Source organism: Leuciscus leuciscus (genome assembly GCF_965113295.1).
Source record: "Leuciscus leuciscus genome assembly, chromosome: 3".
Taxonomy (NCBI): Eukaryota; Metazoa; Chordata; class Actinopteri; order Cypriniformes; family Leuciscidae; genus Leuciscus; species Leuciscus leuciscus.
Genome location: NC_138727.1, coordinates 38,531,505 through 38,550,987, shown reverse-complemented (window position 1 = coordinate 38,550,987; position 19,483 = coordinate 38,531,505). Strand labels below are relative to the sequence as shown.

General features: G+C 44.6%; 1 long non-coding RNA gene across 1 annotated transcript; it reads right to left on the bottom strand.

Annotated features, from left to right (window-relative positions):
- Positions 1-1,463: 1,463 nt before the first annotated feature.
- On the bottom strand, positions 1,464-19,483 carry LOC309493584. The gene is made up of 4 exons (XR_014204005.1): positions 19,394-19,483; positions 6,057-6,109; positions 5,899-5,929; positions 1,464-1,831 (listed from the first exon to the last, which is right to left on the bottom strand). It is a non-coding gene; the product is annotated as an uncharacterized lncRNA (long non-coding RNA).

Sequence of the window (19,483 nt, the reverse complement as noted above, 5' to 3'; positions counted from 1 at the left end):
TGTTGTGAGGCCAGTTGATGTTGTGGGTTCAGCTTTAGTTGTGGTGGTTGGAGGTGCAGTTGAAGTTTCCGAAGTTGTAGAAATTGTAGTTGAAACAACAGTTGAGGTTTCTGGACTAACATTTGTTGTTGTGGGTTCAGCTATAGTTGTGGTGGTTGGAGGAGCAGTTGAAGTTTCTGAAGTTGTAGAAATTGTAGTTGAAACAACAGTTGAGGTTTCTGGACTAACATTTGTTGTTGTGGGTTCAGCTATAGTTGTGGTGGTTGGAGGTGCAGTTGAAGTTTCCGAAGTTGTAGAAATTGTAGTTGAAACAACAGTTGAGGTTTCTGGACTAACATTTGTTGTTGTGGGTTCAGCTATAGTTGTGGTGGTTGGAGGTGCAGTTGAAGTTTCCGAAGTTGTAGAAATTGTAGTTGAAACAACAGTTGAGGTTTCTGGACTAACATTTGTTGTTGTGGGTTCAGCTATAGTTGTGGTGGTTGTAGGAGCAGTTGAAGTTTCTGAAGTTGTAGAAATTGTAGTTGAAACAACAGTTGAGGTTTCTGGACTAACATTTGTTGTTGTGACAGCTTCAGTAGTTGTGGTTACAGGTGGCATTGTGGTCGGAGCTGTTGTTGTACTTTGTGCTTCAGAGGACGTTGGAGCTAATGTAGTAGTGGAAGGTTCAGTTAGGGTTGTTGATGCTATATTTGTTGTTGAAGATGCAGTTGTTGTTCCTGAAGTTGTAGGCATAGTTGTTGAAGCAAGTGTTGTAGTTTCTAAAGTTGTAACTGTTGTTGACGTTGGAGATTCAGATGAAGTTGGAGCTGATGTCGTAGTAGTGGGCAATGAAGTTATGGTTGTTGAAGCTGTAGCTGTAGTTTCTGATGTTGTACTTTCTGAAGTTGTGGGCACCACTGTTGAAGTAAGAGGTGTTGTTTCTGTAGTCACTACAGTGGTTGTGGGATCTTGAGTTGTTGTGAGGCCAATTGATGTTGTGGGTTCAGCTATGGTTGTGGTGGTTGGAGGTGCAGTTGAAGTTTCCGAAATTGTAGAAATTGTAGTTGAAACAACAGTTGAGGTTTCTGGACTAACATTTGTTGTTGTGGGTTCAGCTATAGTTGTGGTGGTTGGAGGAGCAGTTGAAGTTTCTGAAGTTGTAGAAATTGTAGTTGAAACAACAGTTGAGGTTTCTGGACTAACATTTGTTGTTGTGGGTTCAGCTATAGTTGTGGTGGCTGGAGGTGCAGTTGAAGTTTCCGAAGTTGTAGAAATTGTAGTTGAAACAACAGTTGAGGTTTCTGGACTAACATTTGTTGTTGTGGGTTCAGCTATAGTTGTGGTGGTTGGAGGTGCAGTTGAAGTTTCCGAAGTTGTAGAAATTGTAGTTGAAACAACAGTTGAGGTTTCTGGAGTAACATTTATTGTTGTGGGTTCAGCTATAGTTGTAGTGATTGGAGGAGCAGTTGAAGTTTCTGAAGTTGTAGAAATTGTAGTTGAAACAACAGTTGAGGTTTCTGGACTAACATTTGTTGTTGTGACAGCTTCAGTAGTTGTGGTTACAGGTGGCATTGTTGTCGGAGCTGTTGTTGTACTTTGTGCTGCAGAGGACGTTGGAGCTAATGTAGTAGTGGAAGGTTCAGTTAGGGTTGTTGATGCTATATTTGTTGTTGAAGATGCAGTTTTTGTTTCTGAAGTTGTAGGCATTGTTGTCGAAGCATGTGTTGTAGTTTCTAAAGTTATAACTGTTGTTGAAGTGGATGCTGTATATGTTGTTTCAGTTGCAGTTGTTGCAGAGTCAAATGAAGTTGGAGTTGTGGTTGTAGTAGTGGTTTCTGCAGTTGTTGAAGCACTAATTTAAAACAAAATGATATTATATTATATTATATTGTATATAAAACAATAAAATATATATGATATCTCTATATATTTCATGTATAAAATTATATGTATTTATAATTTAGAGAATGTCTCGGGTTACGACTGTAACCCTTGTTCCCTGAGAAAGGAACGAGACACTGCGTCGATGACGACACTTTGGGGAATGCCCTTCGCGTAACGTATCAGAAATATGAATGAAACTAATCCAATCCTGATTGGTGCTGCGTATTGATGTAACATGTGACGGCATACACGGAAGCTCCAAAGGGACGCCGGCACACAACATAATTAGCTTCTGCGATGAAGCAAGTCGTTCCCAGGCAGGGAAAGGCGTGGCGACGGGACGCAGTGTCTCATTTCCTTCTCAGGGAACAAGGGTTACAGTTGTAACCCGAGACGTTCCCTTTCAAGGGAACTCGAACTGCATCGATGACGACACTTTGGAGAACGAGTACCCACTATGCCACAACGAGCTCTTCCTGTCCCAGTGTGAAGCTGTGCACAGGCACACTTAAGACTAGAACACTAGAGTGCCTGGCGTAGAAGGAATGTCCAGGCTATAGAATCTGATAGAAATATGAGGGGTGGCCCATCCTGATGCATCGCACTCTTCTTGGATCGGGTTCCCTAAAAGGCGGGCTCTAGAGGACGCCATGCCTCTGGTTGAATGAGCCCTCACGGCCAAAGGTGAAGACAAGCTGCGCACCTGAAAGACCATAGAGATAGCCTGAACGATCCAGTTACTGATGGTCTGTTTGGATGCGGGAAGCTCCTTCTTGGGCGACCCGAAGCACACCAGCAACTGGTCTGACTTAAGCCATGAAGAAGTCCTCTGGACATATATCTTGAGAGCTCTGACAGTGCAGAGCAGAATGTCTTTCTTCATCCGCCGCCAAACTTGAGGGAAAGGTTCTTGGCCTCAGCCAACTCAAGAGATTCGAAGGGGGCCTCGACCAGCCCTTCGAGAACCACTGCCAGGTCCCATGTGGGAACTCTGGTACGAGCCGCAGGTCTCATCCTCTGAACCCCATGGAGGAAATGTATGACAAGCTGATGTCTCCTCAGAGGCCCATCACCCAGAGGAGCGTGGAAAGCTGCAATGGCAGCCACGTACACCTTGAGTGTGGACAAGGTAAGACCAACCGAGAAGCGATCTTGGAGGAGCTCCAGCACTGAAGCCAACCGGGCAATTAACTGGGCCCACCTCACGCTCTCTACACCAAGTGGAAACACATTCCACTTTAGGCCATACAATCTCCTCGTAGAAGGAGCTCTGGAATTGAGTATGGTCTCAACCACTCCAGCTGACAGGCCAGCCTCTAGGTACTGAGCCCCCTCAGGGGCCAGGCCCAAAGGCGTGGCCTCATCCACATCTGTACCATGGCATCCAACCCCAATGGGGCAATAAGAGAAAACCAAAGTGGACAGTGGGACATGTCGAGACGCGAACAAATCTACTTCCACTGGGCCGAAGCTCTCGCATATCGACTTCACCACCTCGGTGTGAAGTCTCCATTCCCCGGGCCTCAGCCCCTGCCTCGACAGGATGTATGCTCTCTGATTCTGGTCTCCTGGGACGTGCATTGCTCTGAGATATAGCAGTTTCCCCTGGGACCACAGGAGGATCTGATGCGCCAATCTGGATAGAGGTCACGAATTCAGAATCCCCTGATGAATCAAGTAGGAGACCACCAACACATTGTCTGTGTGGTGACCCCTGAGGTCTGGAAAGAAGCTCCTCAGAGCCCTGCCAGCCCTTGAGGAAGGCGTCTGTCGAAGCGGCTTTCCGGCGACATGACGCTCCCAGCACGGGGCCTTGGGACAGAAACCAAGCTTTTTTCCACAAAGATTCTACACATGTGCAGCAGGCCAAATGGAATGATGTTGGACACTGCTGTCATGAGCCCTAGCACTCTTTGAAAGTGTTTTACAGTGATGGCTTGGCCTAGCTTTTATCCTGGTCACCGTGGCCAGGATGGACTCGATTCATGCAGTAGACAATTGTACCCGCATAGTGACCGAGTCCCACACCACTCCCAGGTACGTGGTTCTCTGGGCTGTAGTCAAAGTCGCTCCACATTTAGGATGTCTGTTTTTTGTTTGTTTGTTTTACTTTTATGTTTTAGCAATCATTTGGATTGGTCACAGTTGATCTATGATCGCCTTTCGTTGCTAAGTCTACGATCTATGGCTTTGGATATGTGCAGCCGTGATTTGAACTTGAAATTGTTCGCAGAACAGCCATGCATGTTCCAGCCGCCGATGAAAGTCTGTCAAGTAACTGGATGCGCGTGCTGGAAGAGGAGACGCCGCAGGAGACGAGGCATACGGGCTGGAGTCTTGGTGAAACTTAAGAAATTAAGGATCCTGAATAGTGGAGTTAGACCAATGGCGGAGTCGCGGCCTTCCTATTTGATACATGTTCTGCCTGCCACATCAACATCATTGCGTTGGACTACACGGAGAGAGACGAGACGCGGAGGCGTGGTGCATTCAAATTTGCGCTCTGTGAGACGAGCTGGGGCAATGAAGCTAAGTGCTGTTTCTTCCTCTAATCGGTCCGTTGAGTCGACCACAGTGCTTATGGCTTTGATAAATGCATGTTCACTTGTCAACAAAACATTCATCCTGAATGACTATTATGTAACGTATGGGCTGGACTTTCTTTTTATCACTGAAACTTGGTTAAATGACGCTGATATGAGTCCTTTTGTTGAGCTTTTACCAAGGGGATGTAGCTATTTAAAGGGTTAGTTCACCCAAAAATTTAAATTCTGTCAGTAATTACTCACCCTCATGTTGTTCCAACCCTGTAAGACCTTCGTTCATCTTCGGAACACAAATTAAGATATTTTTGATTAAATCTGAGAGCTAGATCACTCCTCCATAGGCTTCTAAGGGATTGAAACTTGCTGGCCCAGAAAAGTTATTAAAGACATCGTTAATATAGTCCAAGTGACTACAGTGGCTCAATCTTAAATTTATCAAGCGACGAGAATACTTTTTGTGCGAAAAAAATAAAAAAATAATAACGACTTTATTCTACTATTAATTTCCTTCTCTCTGGGCCTCGAGTTAGTTCACGTAGTGTTTTAGCACAGCGCTTCTGTTTTGTACGTCACATGCATCACACACATGACCAGCGTCAGCCAATAGTGAGCCTACATGTGACGTACAACACAGATGCGCTGCGCTAAAACACAACGTTGCAAATGCGAGATCCAAGCCACTAGATTCTGTAATGCAATGCAGACTTTTAATCTACGCGCTGCCTCTGCAAATGCGAGATGCCAGCCACAGAATCTTTACTGCAGAGTAGACTCGTAATCAGTGGCATGATCCCCCCCATACCAACTGTCACTCACGACGAGTCACGACCAGAAGTCAAGACTAAACCAATTCACCTTGGTGGTGGTGACCAAGTAATCGTTTTGTATTACCTATTTTTATTAGCCATTCAGACAATTCAGAAAAACAAAAATGTGCAGGAAATATAGAGGCCTGTATTTATAATATTATGAATGAAATGTGCGTTATTTGGAAGAAAGTCGAGGTGTGACTGACTGACTTAGATAACTATATGGATCCTCGTTCCCCCCCTTGTCCGTTCCATTTGGGAGAGACCCAGAGGTGAACTGTCATCCGCGCCCGCGCCTCCGCGCCCCCTCCCCTTTCCCCTTCTCAAACAAACAACTTCTGTGCACGGCATCTTCTCAGCAAGCAGGGGCGCCTGCAGCTGCAGGGGGCGCAAATTTGCCAATTCCCCACACAGTGAAATGATAGATAATAGAAAACCGCTTCGCGCCGCAGATTTTTTTTTTGTTGTTTTTTTGCTCGTGCCGGCGGCATTTCATTCATACTTCAGATGCATTACGCTAAGAGCCTTACCCAAAGTGTCATCATCGATGCAGTTCGAGAAAAAACGAATTATCATTGTGTGTGTGTGTGTGTGTGTGCGCGTGCGTGCGTGCGTGCGTGTGTGTGCATGTGTGTGATACATGATTGAGAATACAAACAATTAATTATAATTCCACTTACTCAGCTCCATGAATTGCACACCACAGGCACACTGTAAAGAGAAACACAGTGTTATATTTTTTTTTTTTAATTTTTGTATATATCTAGCTAAAAACAAAACAATTCCAAAAAAATCTGTAGAACACATATATTATAAAGAGATAATTTTAAGTACTTACATAGGGTGAATACAATTGTCCTAATGCCATTCTGCTTGAAAATAAAAAAAATTCTACAAAAAAATTTAAAAAAATCTGTTATTTTAATTGTTCTACAAAAAAAATACAAAAAAACACTGGAATATCTACAAATAAGTATTCTTCCTGATCAGGATAGAAAAGAGGATGCCGTTAAAGCAGGTAAAGAGCCTAGGACAGTGCTTTTAATGTAGTTTTCTCTTGTTTTCAATAAAAATGTGCATGAATTGTGACCTTTTTGTGAAATGTGTTTAATGAAATCAAAAGTGCCAATGTTCTAATGAAGGTTACACAACATAATTGGTTCCATCCACTATTAAAATATAATGTAATATAATATAATATAATATAAAGCACTGTGAAATGGCTACTTGTGACTAACTATAGACTTGAGGAGATTTGAACAGCATACATTGACCATATTAGTTTTGGCTGGTACACAATGGAAAATTGTAAATATTCAAATAATTAAATAATTAATGTATATTATAGGCTACTGGCTAGAAGAGTGAACACGACTAAAGAGAGCCATCTCTGGGAGGTCTGCCCGCATGCCTCAACCTATCTCGTAAAGTAGCGTTATGATAACCTTAATTTAATTGCAATAAGTATTGATATGTAAAGCTTGGGACTGTTAATTAGTTAGCTTTAATTCCAATGATTCTAATGTTAGCTTTTTATTCCAAATACAAGTTGTATTAACACTAACTATTTTGCCAACAAATACAACTTTAGTTGAGCTCTAATAGCCTAGGCTATATTATACTGCCATAACCAGAACGTAATTAAACAGTTTGCTTTTACACACACAAGATGTTCTATGCAATTTCATAATGACAGGGTTTGAAATTAACACCCCACAAATGCGGGTAAAAATTGTGGATCCAGTGAAGGGTAACAATGGCTGTTTCTCAATATGCATTCTTCAGTGATCTTGTGTCCTTGTGTTCTCGTACTACGTCATCATCAACCGTCGAAGTTCAATTCCAATACTCAAGAACGTCTCGGTTACTGATGTAACCCTCGTTCCCTGAAGGAGGGAACGGGAGACGTAACGTCGACGTGACGACGTAATTGGGATCACTTCAGGGAGCCCTATCAACTTCGAGTGTCTACAGAACGAGCCAATGAACGTTGGCGTGCGTGAATCGCGTCACGCGCCCCCGCCCCGCCGCGCGGGTATAAACAGGAAGCGGGCGCACGCACACATTGCTTTTCGCTGAGGAGCCGACGTTTGTGACGGCCATGCAGCGATGGTCAGCAACGGTGGCGACGGGACGTTACGTCTCCCGTTCCCTCCTTCAGGGAACGAGGGTTACATCAGTAACCGAGACGTTCCCTTTCAGTCGCTCACGTTCGACGTAACGTCGACGTGACGACGTAATTGGGATCCCATGGAAAACGCCACGGTTGCTGCCACATACAGCGCCCTACGCAAGACTCTCAGACCCCCAACTGCTGGGGCGGAAGACATGCGTAGAGGGAGTTCAACTGCTGTTCCATTATACCCCACACAGTGAACTCTTGGATAACACTGGGAAAGCGTACCTTCCCAGGGGGAAGGGACGCTGCGGAGCCAAATCCTGCCCGAAGGGAGGTAACATGTGGAGAATACACATATGGCCTGGCCGGAGGGCAGTGCGACATATGGAATGTCACTGGGGTGGCTCCACCAGGGGGGGGAGGCTACACCGGACAGTGACGGCAGAGCAGACTCTGCCAAGGGAAGACACGGGCTCACCGCAGGGAGCTGGTCGTGGAAGAATATACATATGGGATCGCCGCAGGGATCACACACATGGAACCCAGCCTAGCACAAGTTACACTAGCATACGAGCACTAGGCCTGGCGCCGGACGCTCCGCAACATCCGACTGACGAAGGGGTGCGGAGGAACTCACGGGGTTCGCCAATTGGGGAACTCGACTGGAGCAAAAGCGCACATATCCATTCCTAGGAAGGGAGTGGCGCAGCAAGCCGACACTAGAGCGGGAACTTCGGTGTTACCGGCTAGTTGAAGCGAGCACACAGGAAGAAACCGGCTCAACACGTAGGCTATAAAACCTAGCGAACGTGTTAGGTGTCGCCCCGCCCGCAGCTCTACAGATGTCTGTAAGTGAGGCGCCGTGTGCCAGCGCCCAGGAAGAAGCAACACCCCGAGTGGAGTGATCTTTCAAGATCGAGCAAGATTGGGGGTGGAGCACCAGTCAACGAACAGGTTCCACTTCAACGCATAGAGGCGCCTCGTAGAGGGGGCTCTAGCGGAAGTGATGGTGTCAACTACCGCAGGGGGTAGGTCACCTAGAACCTCCGCGTCCCGTCCAGGGACCAGACATGGAGTTTCCAGAGGTCTGGACGCGGGTGCCATAGGGTTCCCCGTCTCTGAGAGAGTAGGTCCTCTCTCAGAGGGATGGGCCAGGGAGGGGCTGTCGCGAGGAGCACTAGTTCCGGGAACCAGGTCCGGTTGGGCCAATACGGCGCAACTAACAAGACCTGCTCCTCGTCCTCCCTGACTTTGCACAAGGTCTGTGCAAGAAGGCTCACTGGGGGAAATGCATACTTGCGAAGGCCCCGGGGCCAGCTGTGTGCCAGAGCATCCGTGCCGAGGGTCCCCTCGGTCAGGGAATAGAACAACTGGCAGTGAGACGTGTCCGGGGCGGCAAACAGATCTACCTGAGCGGTCCCGAAGCACCTGCTGCCGTGAGAGCTCGTCGGCTGCACGGTTGAGCAGGCCCGGAATGAAAACGGTACGAAGCGACCTCAGATGCTTCTGACTCCAGAGGAGGAGATGGCGGGCGAGTTGTGACATGCGGCGGGAGTGTAGACCACCTTGGCGGTTGATGTATGCAACGGTCGCTGTGCTGTCCGTACGGACAATACGTGCTTGCCTAGTAGCAAGACGTACTGCTAACAACTCGAGGCAGTTGATGTGCCAATGCAGTTGAGGCCCCGTCCACAGACCTGAAGCTGCATGCCCGTTGTACGTGGCCCCCCAGCCGGTGGCAGAGGCATCCGTGGAGACCACAGAGTGCCTGGACACTTGTTCCAGGGGAACACCTGCCCGCAGGAACGAAGGGTCCGACCACAAGCTGAGAGTTTGGCGACAGTGCGGAGTCACTTGGACCCGGCATGAACCGCTCTGCCACGCCCATCTCGGGACTCGATCGTGGAGCCAGTGTTGAAGCGGCCTCATATGAAGCAATCCGAGCGGCGTAACCGCGGCTGCAGATGCCATATGCCCCAGGAGCCTCTGAAACAATTTCAGTGGTGCCGCAGTTCTGCGTTTGAGCGTGCTCACGCAGTTCAACACTGACTGGACACGGGCCTCGGTGAGGCGCGCTGTCATGTTGATCGAGTCCAACTCCATACCGAGAAAAGAGATCCTCTGCCCGGGGGTGAGTTTGCTCTTTTACCAGTTGACCCGAAGCCCTAAGTGGCTGAGGTGACTGAGCACCATGTCCCAGTGTTCGCACAACTGCTCTCTCGACTGGGCCAGAATAAACCAGTCGTCGAGGTAGTTGAGGATGCGAACACCACGCTCGCACATGGGAGCAATGGCCGCCTCCGCGACTTTCGTGAAGACGCGGGGCGACAGGGCCAGCCCAAAGGGTAGGACTTTGTACTGATATGCCCGCCCCTCGAACGCAAAGCGAAGAAACGGTCTGTGTCGAGGGAGAATCGAGACATGAAAGTACGCGTCCTTCAGGTCGATCGCTGCAAACCAATCTTGGGGACGGATGCATTTGAAAATGCGTTTCTGCGTAAGTATCTTGAACGGTAGCCTGTGAAGGGACCGATTCAGGACGCGCAGGTCCAAGATTGGTCGTAACCCACCACCTTTCTTGGGTACAATGAAGTACGGGCTGTAGAAGCCGGTCTTCATATCGGCTGGAGGGACCGGCTCAATCGCATCCTTCGCCAGTAGGACTGCGATCTCTGACCTGAGCACAGGGGCATTGTCCGCCAAAACACGGGTGAACAGAATGCCCTTGAAAGCAGGGGGGCGCCGGGCGAACTGAATCGCATAGCCGAGTCTGATGGTACGGATGAGCCAGCGAGACGGGCTGGGAAGCGTTAACCAGGCTCCCAGAGACCGAGCAAGCGGGACCAACGGCACTACAGACGTACCCGGGGTGGGGCAGCACGGCGGAATGCAGGGACCCGACTCGGACAGCACAGCGGCCCAAAGTGGGGTCTGAGTGTGTGGTGCAGCACATACCTGCTTCCGTCGAAGGGCAGAGTGAGTGTGCGGAGGCGTTAGTGCGTCCAGGACACAGCCACTGCTGCCTGCTGGCGATGAAAAAGGGGATCGGGAGTGACAAGGCATGGCGGCGTCGTCGACTGCCAAGCGCGCCCTCTTGGGGCCCGGAGGTTTCAGAAATTGCTCTTTTATTGAAATTGAATTGCAGAACAAAAAGAAAAGGAAACAAAAGATTCTCCGCCTGGCCCTCCACCGGGGGAAGGAGTGGCGCCTTCGCCATCTCCTGAAGAGCAACTTGATCCACCTCCGGGCCGCCCGTCTCAGGGTCGTTTGCACCGTCGCTTGCCTCCTGGTTTGGCAGCGGCCTGGACGGGCGGGGTCGGCTTCCTACGGCTTGCTCCACGCTGCGGCCTGGATGGTTGCTGCTGCTGCTGGGGCTTAGCGGGAGCGGAGGACGCCGCAGAAGGCCGACCTCGGCGACGAGTAGACGGAGGGTCTGCAGCCGGCGGACGGGTGGGAGCAGCAGCGGTCCGCCGGGGCAGGATGTGCCGGATGGCCTCTGTCTGCTTCTGTGCGGCCGAGAACTGTTGGGCAAAGCTCTCGACCGCGTCGCCGAACAACCCAACCTGGGAAAGAGGGGCATCCAGGAACCGATATTTATAGGTGTCCCTCATATCCGCCAGGTTGAGCCAAAGGTGGCGCTCCTGGACCACCAAGGTGGACATCGCCTGACCGACTGAACGTGCGGTTTCCTTCGTCGCCCGGAGGGCGAGGTCGGTTGCCACACGGAGCTCCCGGAGGAGCTCTGGGTCAGAACCACCCTCGTTCATGTCCATGAGCGCCTGGGTCTGGTGGACCTGCAAGAGCGCCATGGCATGGAGGGCGGAAGCAGCCTGTCCACAGGCCTTGTAAGCCTTCGCCGTTAGACCGGACGAAAACTTACAGGCCTTGGACGGGAGGCGTGGATTACCCCGCCAAGAGGAACGCCGGACACAGTTGCATCGCGACCGCCCGCTCCACTGGGGGGATATCCACATACCCCTTAGCTGCCCCGCCGTCGAGGGGGGCGAGGGGGGAGGAGCCACTAGAACGGCTTTGGGCACTATACGGTGCCTTCCACGTCCTAGAAAGCTCCTCATGCACTTCCGGAAAGAAAGGTACCGGGGCGGCGCACTGAGAACCAGCACGGCCCGCCCCGAGAAACCAATCGTCCAACCGAGAAGGTTCGGGACGTGGTGGAGGGTTCCACGCAAGCCCAACCTTCTCGGCGGCCCGGGAAAGCATAGCCGCCCATTCTGGATCGGGCTCGGACAACGCTACACGCCCCGAAGGGGGCAACGCAGCCGAGTCTTCATCTCCAGAGGACTGAAGCTCCCCCTCCGATGCTGCGATCGACATCCGGTCATCAGCTGGCGCCCCAAAGGAAACGGTTGGCGGTTCCGGAGAAGGACCAAGACGTTCACTAAGGGGCCCCAATGGCAACAGCGCTTGTGAGGCGTGAGGGGCCCGCGGAGGTTGGCTCGACGGGGAAGCCCTCACGGTAACCCTCAGATCACCCTGGTCATGCACCGAAGTAGGTCTATCCTGCGGGGCAGAATAAACACTAGTTCGGGGCATAGGCGAGGGGACTGCACCTCCCTTGAGGTAAGCGAGTCTCGATCTAAGCGCTGAGATAGTCATATTCCCGCAATGGGAACATGAACTATCCACAAAAGCTGCCTCAGCGTGTTGAATGCCCAAACACGAGAGGCAACTACTGTGGCCATCTGCTGGCGCCAGAGAACGACGGCATCCAGAAACGCACAAGCGGAATGACATCTTGAAAAAGACGCAGGGTCACGCTTGTGTTGCTCTTTTAGTAAAATAAAAAAAGGTTGGAAAAACACTCTCCTAGTGCTGAGGCACCCAGGGGTAGCCGCAGTGTGAATGAACACACACAGGGGAAACGCCCACCGAACCGACACACACACACAGACACAAACAATAGTGCTGTGAAAACAGCAGTTGTGAGCTGCAATGCTCGCGGCCACCGCTGATCGCGCCGTCACACCAACACTCCAGCAGAGAGAGATTTCCTTTGAAGTCTTCAAAAGCGCTGATTCCCATAGACAGAAGTCTCATAGAAGCTCGGCTCCGAAGTGAAAGACAATGTGTGCGTGCGCCCGCTTCCTGTTTATACCGCGCGGCGGGGCGGGGGCGCGTGACGCGATTCACGCACGCCAACGTTCATTGGCTCGTTCTGTAGACACTCGAAGTTGATAGGGCTCCCTGAAGTGATCCCAATTACGTCGTCACGTCGACGTTACGTCGAACGTGAGCGACTGAAAGGGAACGCAAGTACAGAGGACGCATGAAGTGCCCGGATGTGTCCTTGATATCGAGGATGCATCAAATGCAGAGAATCGAACCGCTAAAAATCCCAGAAGACGTTGCGGGCAGTCGACGTACGGAAGGCTGTAAGCTTTAAACTTCTCGTTCTCACTTAACAGATTCCCGCTGCAAGCTCAACATACGTGACAGCTCGTGAAAGTTTACATTTGGCGGTCTCTTTTGCTTCATTTTAATAAAGTGATAAAGACGCGGCAGTATATTGGCATATTAAAAAGAATCTTAACATTGACAAAACATATGGTAACACATAGGCTACTCATAAATACACATGGTAAAATAAAAAAGATATAAACTATGAAAACAATGTCTATAATAATATGAAAGAAATGTTTAAAAGGTTGTGACATAGGCTATGTTTGTGATTGTATTGTGTTGTATTTGCCGAGATGGTCAGTTAAGCAGCATCGCAGCACATCTCAATTCTCATAAAGATGCGTTCTGTGTTCTCGCGTCCTTCCGAGTTCGTTCTTTCAAGGTCGCCTGGCAAGACCAGTCTCAAAGAGAACGCAAGTCTGTTCTTTGCGTTCTTGGAATTGAGAAACAGCCAATGTCAAATCACTAGGCAATTTGGTGGGTTATGTTTCACAAATTATGTTCACTCAATTTGCTGGTTAAGTTCATGTAATCTGCTCAGATTTAGCGCACATTCTCAGCTCATGAGCAGTGTTGGGGTTAATGCTAACACATTACAAGTAACTTGACTGGAGTTATGTAATCAGATTACTTTTTTCAAGTAACTTAGTTGCATTACTTTTAAATTTACAACAAAATATCAGAGTTATTTTTTCAAATAAGCAACGCAAGTTACTCCTCTCCTGTCCCCATGTTGAGAAAATCTCTTTTCTTAAAAAGTGACCAACGCAATTAGTTACTTTTTAAGGGAGAAACTCTATTGTAATGCATTGGAATGTAATAGCCTACTTTTCAAAGTAACTTTCCCCAACACTGCTCATGAGTCATATGAATAATATAGTCGAATTGCGCAGCACACACGCATGCTTAGCTTACTTCAACACAACCGCATCTATTCTTTTTTCTTTTTCTTTTTTTGAAAGGATTTAGCGCAGACCCAATAAACATAATAATATAGACTTACTATACCCCAGTGTAAAAAGGACAGAACCACCTAGCATATGCGTAATTTACGGATGGGACGGGTGGGACATTTGCTAAGGTCGATATTGTCCCCACCAGTTTTGAAACATCTCGCGGTACGAATGTACCAATACAAATAAATAAAATATTTCCAGTTAACTAGCAGAGCATTCATTCCTCGTTCCCGCTGCGATCAGTGGCGCGGATCATAGACATAATAAATACATAGACGCCCTATTTTATGGAATGCCAAGTCTGCCAATATTAAAAATAAATAAATACATAAATAAATATACAAATAAATGTAAAAAATAAAAAATAAAAAAATAAATATATAAATAAATATACATAGAAAAGCAAAAAAACGAAAATAAATAATTATTTATACATTTATTTCCTTATTTATGTATATATTTATTTTTTTCCATATTTATTTATTTATTATTTTATTTATTTATACATTTATTCATTTATACATTTATTTATTTATACATTTATTTATTTTTACATTTATTTATTTATACATTTATGTATTTATACATTTATTTATTTATTCATTTATTTATTCCTACATTTCTTCCTGCATAGGGTAATGAGGAGGGCGTGGTTTACCTCAGACATAACAATCGAGCTCAGAGTAAGCGAAGGCGAAGGGTTGAGGCCACAGTGACACCCTGTGGCGAAATACAATAAGTATCACTCACTGACGTTGATACGGTCTGTGACTGCGAGGTATATGGTCAGAATCCTAAATCTTACTGTGTGACATGGATAGGCTACTCTTTATTCCGGACATGGCAGTAGAACATCGTTTGGTCTGGATTTGTAAAATGTCCTGGGCTAACAAACATGAAACAGGGACTCTGAAACGGAATTGATATTTTCCATTTTTCGGTCAGAACTCACAGAAAGGAAGCAGGGCACATATAGGCTACAGTGAAGTCGACGCAAGCATATCAAGTTCAAGTTCAAGTTGAGCTTGCCTTTATTGTCATTCCGCTACATGTGGGGACATACAGTGGAACGAAATGTCGTGCCTCGCAGGACCATAGTGCTACATAAATACAGACATACAACAATGAAGTAAAAAAAAACACTATAAACCTATACACAACTAACCTACTGACAGATTTAACTATAAGTATACTATATATAAGTATTTACCCTATACAACTAAAAGAATAAAGGATAAAAAATTAAATAAAAAATAAAAAATACAAACTATATACTTCACAAAAATATTTACGCTATACAAATAAAAATAGAAGATACTGTAATATGTGCAAAGAGAGACATTTGAGTCAGCAGCTGGTTGGGGAACAGTGCAGGATGATATGTAGTGCATGAGCATGTAAACATATATTGCAGAGTCTTTTGTGGGATTGTGTACATGCAGCAGTGTGTGTAAAGTGTCCATAGTGCAGATAGTGTAAAGTGTCATACAGTTTTTTCTTTGGTGTGGTAAGGTTGGGTTGGGTTGGGTTGGGGGGGGGGGGGGATCCATGTTTCAGGAGGTAGGGGTATTGACCAATGCTTTTGAAACGAGACCATTGCATTTGAATGTAGCCTAATTTCCAAAAACAATACTGACAGCAACAGAAACCAGGGCCGCGGGAAGAGGTTTTAGGTTGTGGGTGCTCACCACTTTTGAATAAGAAACAATATCAAGACTATAAAACTCGTCAAAAAACGTGCACACACTCCAACCACCTGCCTGCACATTACATTTTTGACTTTATTGATTCTGCTTTTATTCGTAATGCAATGGACCGGTCAATGGGACATAAATGAATCCTTAAAGGATGGGACTTTATGGGACATTTGCACAAAAATAATACATAACTTACCGTAGCCTATTTTATAAGTCGCTCCGGAGACGCATATCAGTCAAAAAATGCGCCATGAGGAAGAAAAAAATATATATAGCCTAAGTCGCACTGGACTTTTTTTGTTTGTTTTTTTGTTTTTTACAAAAAAAAAAAAGTTACAGACAGTTCTCCGCTACGGACGTGAGCGCTCTAAAGCAGTACTAAAAGAATGTTTTAAAACTTTCACAGAGACCTCAAACTGAAAGCACAAAGCCTGTCTTTACATTTAATTTCGTTTTGTATTAATTGTATCTTAATTTTAATCGATGTTTCATCAAAAAATTGTCTGGTTTTAATAAATAAGAAGGCTATTAGAAAATAGATAATCAGGACACGGAGGCGCTGGCGAACCTGAAGGTCTCATAATGAACCGAAACTCAGCGTAGGCCTATAAGGTAGCCTATTGCCTCACAGACCTGAGACATATAGATAGCTTGAAATGTCTACTTTTAAGCAGAACAATTCAAAACGAAAGAAAACAGACTGCGCTGCTTATTTTTTATGTCAGTGTCGGCTAGACAGATGAAGTTGACGACTCGCGATCTTCGCAGCGCCAGAGAGAAATGCACATTTCATACGAATTACATAAGCAGCGCAGTCTGTTTTCTTTCGTTTTGAATTGTTCTGCTTAAAAGTAGACATTTCAAGCTATCTATATGTCTCAGGTCTGTGAGGCAATAGGCTACCTTATAGGCCTACGCTGAGTTTCATTATGAGACGAGCTCCAGGTTCGCCAGCGCCTCCGTGTCCTCATTATCTATTTTCTAATAGCCTATATTTAGCTACTTCTTATTAAATTCATCAAAATTTGTTGATGAAACATCGATTAAAATTAAGATACAATTAATACAAAACGAAATTAAATGTAAAGACAGGCTTTGTGCTTTCAGTTTGAGGTCTCTGTGAAAGTTTTAAAACATTCTTTTAGTGCCGCTTTAGAGCGCTCACGTCCGTAGCGGAGGTCTGTAACTTTTTTTTGTGTGAAATAACATTTTTTTTTTAAAAAAGCAAATTAGTCCAGTGCGACTTAGGCTATATTTTTTTTTTCTTCCTCGTGGCGCATTTTTTTACTGATATGCGTCTCCGGAGCGACTTATAAAATAGGCTACGGTAAGTTATTTATTATTGCAAATGTCCCATAAAGTCCCATCCTTTAAGGATTCATTTATGTCCCATTGACCGGTCCATTGCATTACGAATAAAAGCAGAATCAATAAAGTCAAAAATGTAATGTGCAGGCAGGTGGTTGGAGTGTGTGCACGTTTTTTGACGAGTTTTATAGTCTTGATATTGTTTCTTATTCAAAAGTGGTGAGCACCCACAACCTAAAACCTCTTCCCGCGGCCCTGGTTTCTGTTGCTGTCAGTATTGTTTTTGGAAATTAGGCTACATTCAAATGCAATGGTCTCGTTTCAAAAGCATTGGTCAATATGCTTGCGTCGACTTCACTGTAGCCTATATGTGCCCTGCTTCCTTTCTGTGAGTTCTGACCGAAAAATGGAAAATATCAATTCCGTTTCAGAGTCCCTGTTTCATGTTTGTTAGCCCAGGACATTTTACAAATCCAGACCAAACGATGTTCTACTGCCATGTCCGGAATAAAGAGTAGCCTATCCATGTCACACAGTAAGATTTAGGATTCTGACCATATACCTCGCAGTCACAGACCGTATCAACGTCAGTGAGTGATACTTATTATATTTCGCCACAGGGTGTCACTGTGGCCTCAACCCTTCGCCTTCGCTTACTCTGAGCTCGATTGCTATGTCTGAGGTAAACCACGCCCTCCTCATTACCCTATGCAGGAAGAAATGTAGGAATAAATAAATGAATAAATAAATAAATGTAGAAATACATAAATGTATAAATAAATAAATAAATGTAAAAATAAATAAATGTATAAATAAATAAATGTATAAATGAATAAATGTATAAATAAATAAAATAATAAATAAATAAATATGGAAAAAAATAAATATATACATAAATAAGGAAATAAATGTATAAATAATTATTTATTTTCGTTGTTTTGCTTTTCTATGTATATTTATTTATATATTTATTTATTTATTTTTTCTTTTTTACATTTCTTTGTATATTTAGGATTTATGTATTTATTTATTTATAATATTGGCAGACTTGGCATTCCATAGATATAGCCTACAACCACTGATAAACATAATCGGTTTTGCTAAAAAATAAATAAATAAAAACCTATAAGAGTGCGGATTAGAACCAGAACCTCTGACACGCTTGGCAAAAATTCCGCCACTGGACCATTTAAAAACAAGCTTATAAATAGTCTGATCTATGTATTTCTTCACGTGAAAATTCTCGCCATTAACAACATATATTAGACCTCATTAAACGACTAATTAAACCCAATGTAGGCTACTATTTAAATCGATTGCTGGACATCGTAATGTTATTGTGTAATAGTGTAATAGTGAGTAAGGCTACAGGCCGTTTGTGTTTTACATCATCATTCTCATGTTATTATTTAGATAAAGGGTAAATGCTAGTTAAAGTGTTTTAAATATAAAAATTATCCATTAGGGTGTCACTTTGGCAATTGTAAACCCTGAATCTGCAAAATGTTTACAGTTGTATGCATATACTTTTATTGATTTCGTAGTAAATGCAGAGACGAGAAGCCATCACAAATGCGTTCTTCTCTTCATTGTCTTGTTACTTACAGGAGTACTACAATTGTATATAGCCTACATCTGATTTATGATTTTGTAAGCAAGCTAACTTTATTTTGTTTAGTTGTCTAATGTTTTGTTTTCAGAATCGTGGGAGAACCATGATCTGTAGCCTATATAATACATATTTTACATCTAACTTATTATATTATCATTGTTTCTTATATTAAAATTTAGAATCTTAGTCTTTATGTAGCCCAGGCTTTGGGACAATAATAATGCATTATAATCCAGGATTCTGAAATATTTTCTTATTCTAAAAACGTGGCGTTTCGCATCCAGTGTGGGAAGTTCTGTTTAACAAATGTTGGCTATACTTTGCAGGTTTTTTATTGTTATTTTTTATTTAGCTAGCAATAAGTAACAACAGGTTGGGGTTATAGGAAAAAGATCACAAAACAGATTAAGATTTTTAAAATCAATTATTAGTGGATTAGTATTTAGTTTGACAAGGAGAATCAGTGAAAATAATGACAATCCTGCGCCATCCAGTCTTTATGCTGCAGATGTCAATAATAAATTGTTTAAATTTATTTCAGTCAAAATATTTTCTCTTATAGAGACTTTGGTTTAGTTTACCCCTAAATGTTAACATGTAGGCTAAGGCTGCTGTTATTAGTCTACATGAATCCTCCAGCCGTAGTTAAGGATATCTCTTCATTGGTTCATGATTTGTTCATGTCTTCACTAATGAGTTCATGTTGAAGTAGGCTAAGTATTAGTTCAGATATTATTACATTATTCATGTACATTTATTGTAAAGTGTTACCATATTGTTACCATTCTTTGTTAACAGACAACGTTTTGTTTTTTCTTTATCTCTAACGAATATACTAAATTAGAACACACATGTATATTATAGCATTATCACATTTAATGTATTATAGCATTAAATGTAGGCTAATTATCGATAAAGTGGCATATCAGTCTGCGAACAGAGATGAGTTTAAATGTTATACAAAAACCGCTTAATTAAACGCAGATAAAATTCATTGTTTAACATGTTCATTTATCAGTTCTTTTTTTTATTAATTAATTCTTCATTTGTCCAGTGTCTTACCGTCTTCCTTCATTCAAAGTCATAACCATGAAAAAAGCAAACAATATTCCTGTCGATAGTCCTTGCGATGCTCTATGCGATGCGTTTCAG